The 5,855-nt window shown below is 32.3% G+C and overlaps 1 long non-coding RNA gene across 1 annotated transcript; it reads left to right on the top strand.

Annotated features, from left to right (window-relative positions):
- The first annotated feature begins 3,185 nt into the window (after nt 1-3,185).
- On the top strand, nt 3,186-5,358 carry LOC104609648 (uncharacterized). Its single transcript, XR_737304.3, has 3 exons — nt 3,186-4,001; nt 4,176-4,237; nt 4,492-5,358. It is a non-coding gene; the product is annotated as an uncharacterized LOC104609648 (long non-coding RNA).
- The last annotated feature ends 497 nt before the right edge of the window (nt 5,359-5,855 follow it).

Here is a 5,855-nt window from a genome sequence, read left to right as displayed (position 1 = left end):
TAGTTCTGCAAGTGCAACTTGCAAGCATGTAACTCAAATTTATCAGTTCACATCTCCGCCTCACAACGTCCCACAGCACATCCCCACCGTGTATTGGGAACATCTCCCGATGATATACCAGAACCAATGATGTCATCATCGGAAGGTGTTCCCAATACACGACGGGGATGTATTGTGGGACATTGTGGGGCGGAGATGTGAACTCAAATCTACCCACTTAAGATACATATGCATATAAAACCTCGACTAGATTGTTTGTAAAATTTGCACCACTTTCCTCCTATCTCAATTTTTTGGGACTATATATCACCTTGCTTCATACCTCACTCTACAAATAATCATCCCTTTACCACCATTCTCTTTCATATAAGGTTGGAACTACATCATTTTACTTCTTATAAGTAAATATGACAATCTTGACCCCATGAATGTACATCAATGCATAAGAATTTTGCACTACAAACTAGGGCTGACAATCTTGACCCCAACTCATTTGGCCCACCCAACCCACCCATACTCACCCATTCTATTGGTGGGTCAATATGGGTCGAGCAACCCATTAGGGTTAGTGAAAAAGGGTTAGGGTGGGTTGGGTCGAGTTACCCATTAGGGTCAGGATGGGTTGGGCCAAGGGGGTCAAAGGTTGGGTCGACGATTTCACCAAGCCTCAAAATAAAAAATGCGTTTGATGAGACACAAACTCGAGTCCACCTAGCACATTAACATTCTCCTTCCATTTCAAACCACCAAGCCAAATGCAATTTTGTGATTAAAAATAATATACAAATGATTTTATTAGCTTTTGTGTTCACATGCAATTTAAACAAAAAACAAATATTTATATGTAACAACTCTAATTAAAAATTAAAAAATATTATTTCTTAAACTAATAGAATAAATAATCTATCAGATATACATTTATATAAAAAGATGATTTTAATATCAAAAAAATTTATACAAATAGAATATTAATAATAAAATAATTATTTAATACTTAAAATTTATAAATTCACACATGATATAAATCTTAAAATTTTTATATATTATTAACTAATATTTTAATTTACATTAATAAGTAATAACAAAATATTTATTATTTACAAAAAATAAAAATATTATACACAAAAGTATTGAAGAATATAATATTAAATTGAATCTATCACATGCACTAGTCTACATTTATTTCAAGAAATGATTTTTATTTCATTAAAGTTATAGAAATAAAAATATTAATAATGGAATAATTGTTTTAGTAATTAAAAACTATGAATTTGTATATGATATGTGCCATAGAAATTTTAACAAAATTGATACACTCTAAGTTAAAATTATATTTTTATAAATTTTTAATTCATATTTTAATTTGAGTTAATTTTTTGTTAATTTAAAAAAAATTAAAATAGTAAAATAAATAATAATTGATATAATAATTAAAATATAATAGGTGCATATATTTAGTTTCTTGGAATCTTGATTGATCCATTATAAATAAAATTATATGATACTTATGCATCCCAATATACTAATTGTAATATATTTCTTCTTATATATCATTTTACATTTTCCATGTATTTATATACTATTTTGTGATTATTTTGATCTTAAATTTAGTGTTATTAATGTATTTATAAAATTTTTATGTATTTCCCTAGCATGTCCATACATTTCCATATTTTTTATCCATATCCATGCATTTCCAAAGTGTATCTGTATCCATATTATCCGATATAATACCCGATACTTGATACTGATACTTTAATCCTTAGCTTTAGTAATCCGAAAGTCTCTATTTAGGTCGGAGGTTTTTGAGTAAAGGTTGAGCCTTCCTCCTACCATTTTTTGCCATGCTTTATTGGTATGTTTTCATGTTTTTTGGTGTTATCATGCATTTTATACATTTTTTTGGTTTTTTTTTGCAATTTTCTGATTTTTTCTATAAAAGATGCATTTTTTTTTCATTTCTGCACTTTTTTGTTATTATCTGCATTTTTATAATTTTCTGGCATTTTTATGGATAATTTGGCAATTTTTTGATATTTTATGTTATTTTCTGCAATTTTTTGGTATTTTTTTGAAACTTTATTATATTTAGTGCATTGTTTTTGTAATTTTCTTGTATTATCTGCATTATTTTTTCAATTTTATGGTTTTTTTTGCATTTCCTGCAAGTTTCTGTATTTTCTACAATTTTCTAGTATTTTTCTGCGTTTTTTGTAATTTTCTAGTATTTTTTTGCAAATTTCTACAAAAGTTATGCATTTTTTGCACCTTCTGCTATTTTCTGCAATTTCTGGTATTTTCTGTATCTTTTACAATTTTCTATTATTTTTCTATATTTTTTGAATTTTCTGCAACTTTTCTACATAATTTCTGCATTTTTCTAGTGTTTTCATGCATTTTTGCAATTTTTTGGTATTTTCTGCATTATTTCTACAATTGTTTTGCAAATTTTTATATTTTTTTCTATATTTTTGCAATTTTTCTGGTATTTTCTACATCTTTTACAATTTTCTATTATTTTTCTATATTTTTTGAATTTCCTGCAACTTTTTCTACATAACTTCTGCATTTTTCTAGTGTTTTCATGCATTTTTTCAATTTTTTGGTATTTTCTGCATTTTTTCTACAAAATTTTTGCAATTTTTGATATTTTTTCAAATTTTCTGGTATTTTCCATATTTTTTCTAACTTTTCTGCAATATTTTTTTCGTTTTTGCATTTTCTGCAATTTTTCTAGTATTTTTTGCATTTTCTATAATTATTTTGGTATTTTTTGCATTTTCGTGTATACAGGTCGACTCGACCTATTTTTTCCATGTGGTAGCCTTGGTAGAGATTATTCTCTCAAAAATGTTATTTTTTAGTATTCGGGTTGGTCGACTCGTTTCTGTCATGTGGCGGCCTTGAGAGATGATTCTCTTAAAAATGTTATTTTCGGCTATACGGGTTGACCTGGCCCGTTTATAACATGTGGTAGACTTGAGAGAGTTTGTTCTCTCAAAAGTTGTTTTTTGAGTATACGGTTTGACCCAACCCGTTTCTGTATTTATAGGGTGGGTAAGGGTCAATATGGGTGGGTTAAGGTGACCCAGGGTTAGGGTGGGTTATGACCCTTTAATAAGCACTGATGACGGGTCATGGTGGGTTGGTGGGTCAATATGGGTTGGATGGTATTCAATTCTTACCCAACCTAACCCATCCCACCCATTTGCCACCCCACAAACAACACAAACCCTGACTCATTTTGGGAAGGGTACAAATACAAACCGAGCCTTAGAATCATTGCAAGCTTAGAAGCAAAGTGCACGAGTGAATCCAAGGTCCTTAAGACCTGAGCTAAATCCGGTGCTCTAGCTAATTCCTCAATTGAAGCACAAACTTGGGATGGATCGATCAGTAGTTAATTCTGTCTGTGTTGGTTTGGCTTGAGTACAGTATCCACCCACACTATTAGGCTTGTTTGGGCTCCACTGAGGCCTCAGCCAAAGCTTAGCCTCATTTTCAAATGATTTGCTTGTCATTTCGTCCATGTATATCACATAAGTTGCAGTAATATAGTGGCGTGTGCCTTAGTAAATCTTTATGGTCATGACTCATCTCTGCCGGCAACCTGTGCCTCCACTAGACTACACATCTCATAAAAAAGCTGAATGAAGATGGCCCCTGTAGCTCTTTTTGGGCCATTTTCTCTTGTCACCAATCGTTCAGCGTTTGGATATATTAGTTTGACAAGCAAGCAGGTTGAAAATTAAAGGGTTCCATCGTAAGCACCCACCAAGCAACCATTATTAGCACCAAAACTATTCGACAAAAGTCGAAGGTTGATGGGATGAATGCGGAATGCCTCACACGGAGCCTATGGCCATGGAGCTGCCAATGCCCAGTAGTGTTACGGTCATCCTAGCCCCATCAGCTTTATTCATTCTAGGCATCTAAGCACTGCCTCAAGCCCTTTGTTGCATGACACGTAGATGGGGGACTTGAGAGCTTGCAGTTGCAGGGTGAGAATGCGCCTAATCTCCCCCTCCTAGGTGGTTCATGTATGCTTCTATTTTCAATTATCTAACGAAATTTTTAAGGGGGTCACACTCCACTACTGATACATGCATGGTGCATCACATTCCTCCTAAAACAGTGACTGATCACTTACTGTTTGATGATTTGTCTGAATGTAGGAGCTTGTGCTCCGGATGATTCTACCCGAGTGCATAAAGGGCAGTGTCCTTGTTAATACAAGGTAAATGACTTCACCACTTCACTAACAAAGTCTCTCTTTCATTTTAGCATCTTCCCTTTAATGGGTCATCTTCTTTTCCCTACATCTCCATTGAGAACTTCCCAGTTCCATCTCCATTCTCCACTATTGCTCTCCAGGTGTATCTGGTGGTGTTCTTACAGTACATGACATTTATTCAAATCCCTTTACCACTATGGCGCTTATTGCTGTCCAGTATTACTCTACGAGCTTCTTTATTTGTTTGCAATTCGCAGGCGCTGTGCTGCTCTCCTACTCGATGGATGGATATTTCCAGCTTAAGGTCATCCTTCAATCATGTCATTCCAACGTGGTGCCTCATCAGCTGCATTATGTGATGGGACTTCATCTCCATATTCATCTATCAATCCTAATCCAGACCAATACTGATAATTTGCCATGGTGATGTAATCGAAAACATAAGTACATAACCTTAAATTGCCGACTAGCGAGGTGATTTTTTATCTTCAATTTACCCTTTTTTATCTTCAATTTACCCTTGAGAAACTCTAGTTTCAAGTTAAGATCAATGTTTTTAACCTGTCATTTACTTGGCCAGTCAGACATTTCACAATCTCTCTTTGAATCAACCTCTGACGAATTCGGATTTGCTCCTTATAGAGCATGCCTCACATCAATCCCACAATCACTTAAAACTGTACATTGAAAAAAAGAACTTCTCCCTATTTGTAAATTATCATTCATGGGAAGATAATGTTCCCAACGCATGGCTGCAATGTGTTCTGAGGATGATATGAGTCACGCTCTAGGAGGAGCAAATCAGAATTCATCTCTAACCCACATATTATAAAAAATCATTGACTCAAGGGGCGTTTGGTAAGTCTGAAATCCGAAGTTTGAAAAGCAAAACAACATCCAAAAAGGCTTTGAACGCATTCAGTGGAAAATTTGTCTTTTTGCTTTTGCAGACATCTGAATATAGTGGAGTTGTTTAGAAATCTGAATGTTGTAACATCTAAAAATGGTGTATTTTACATATTTACCCCTCAAGTTGTCTTTTAAACAAAAATAAATGAAAATGACTAATACAATAAAATAGTAAACAAATAATAAAAAGACCAACAATAATATTTAAAAGATTAATATTATAAAAATAATAAAAAATTAAAAAAATAATAAAGATCATACAGTATTATGAAAAATAATATCAGAGTAGGTACAAAGTATAATAATATTAATAATATAATTATACTAATAAAAATTAATATTATCAAATATAATGTAAAACAAAATTTTGCCTTTATTATTGAAAAAGCACAAAATACCAAAACAATTCTTAACCAATAAATAAAAATATTAAATATACTATTAAGGATGATTAAATATTACAACCATTTTAATAAAATAATTAAACATTGTAAAATAAATACAAAATATTAACCAATAAATGAAAATGATATAGAAAATTAAAAATAGTAAAATAAATCAACTTGATTTTTTTATAAAAAAGATTAGAATTCTGAAGAAAGAGAGAAAGAAGAAAAAAATATAACTACTAATGTAGGGTAACCTAGCCCAGCCCATTACGGGCTAGAGGGCCTAGCCCACGGACGCCAACTAGGATCCTGGTCCAGCACGG

The sequence above is a fragment of the Nelumbo nucifera genome, chromosome 1, assembly GCF_055504915.1.
Source record: "Nelumbo nucifera cultivar China Antique chromosome 1, China Antique-T2T, whole genome shotgun sequence".
In the NCBI taxonomy this organism is placed as follows: Eukaryota; Viridiplantae; Streptophyta; class Magnoliopsida; order Proteales; family Nelumbonaceae; genus Nelumbo; species Nelumbo nucifera.
Note: the sequence above shows the minus strand (reverse complement) of the source record. Positions and strands in the feature narration are given on the sequence as shown.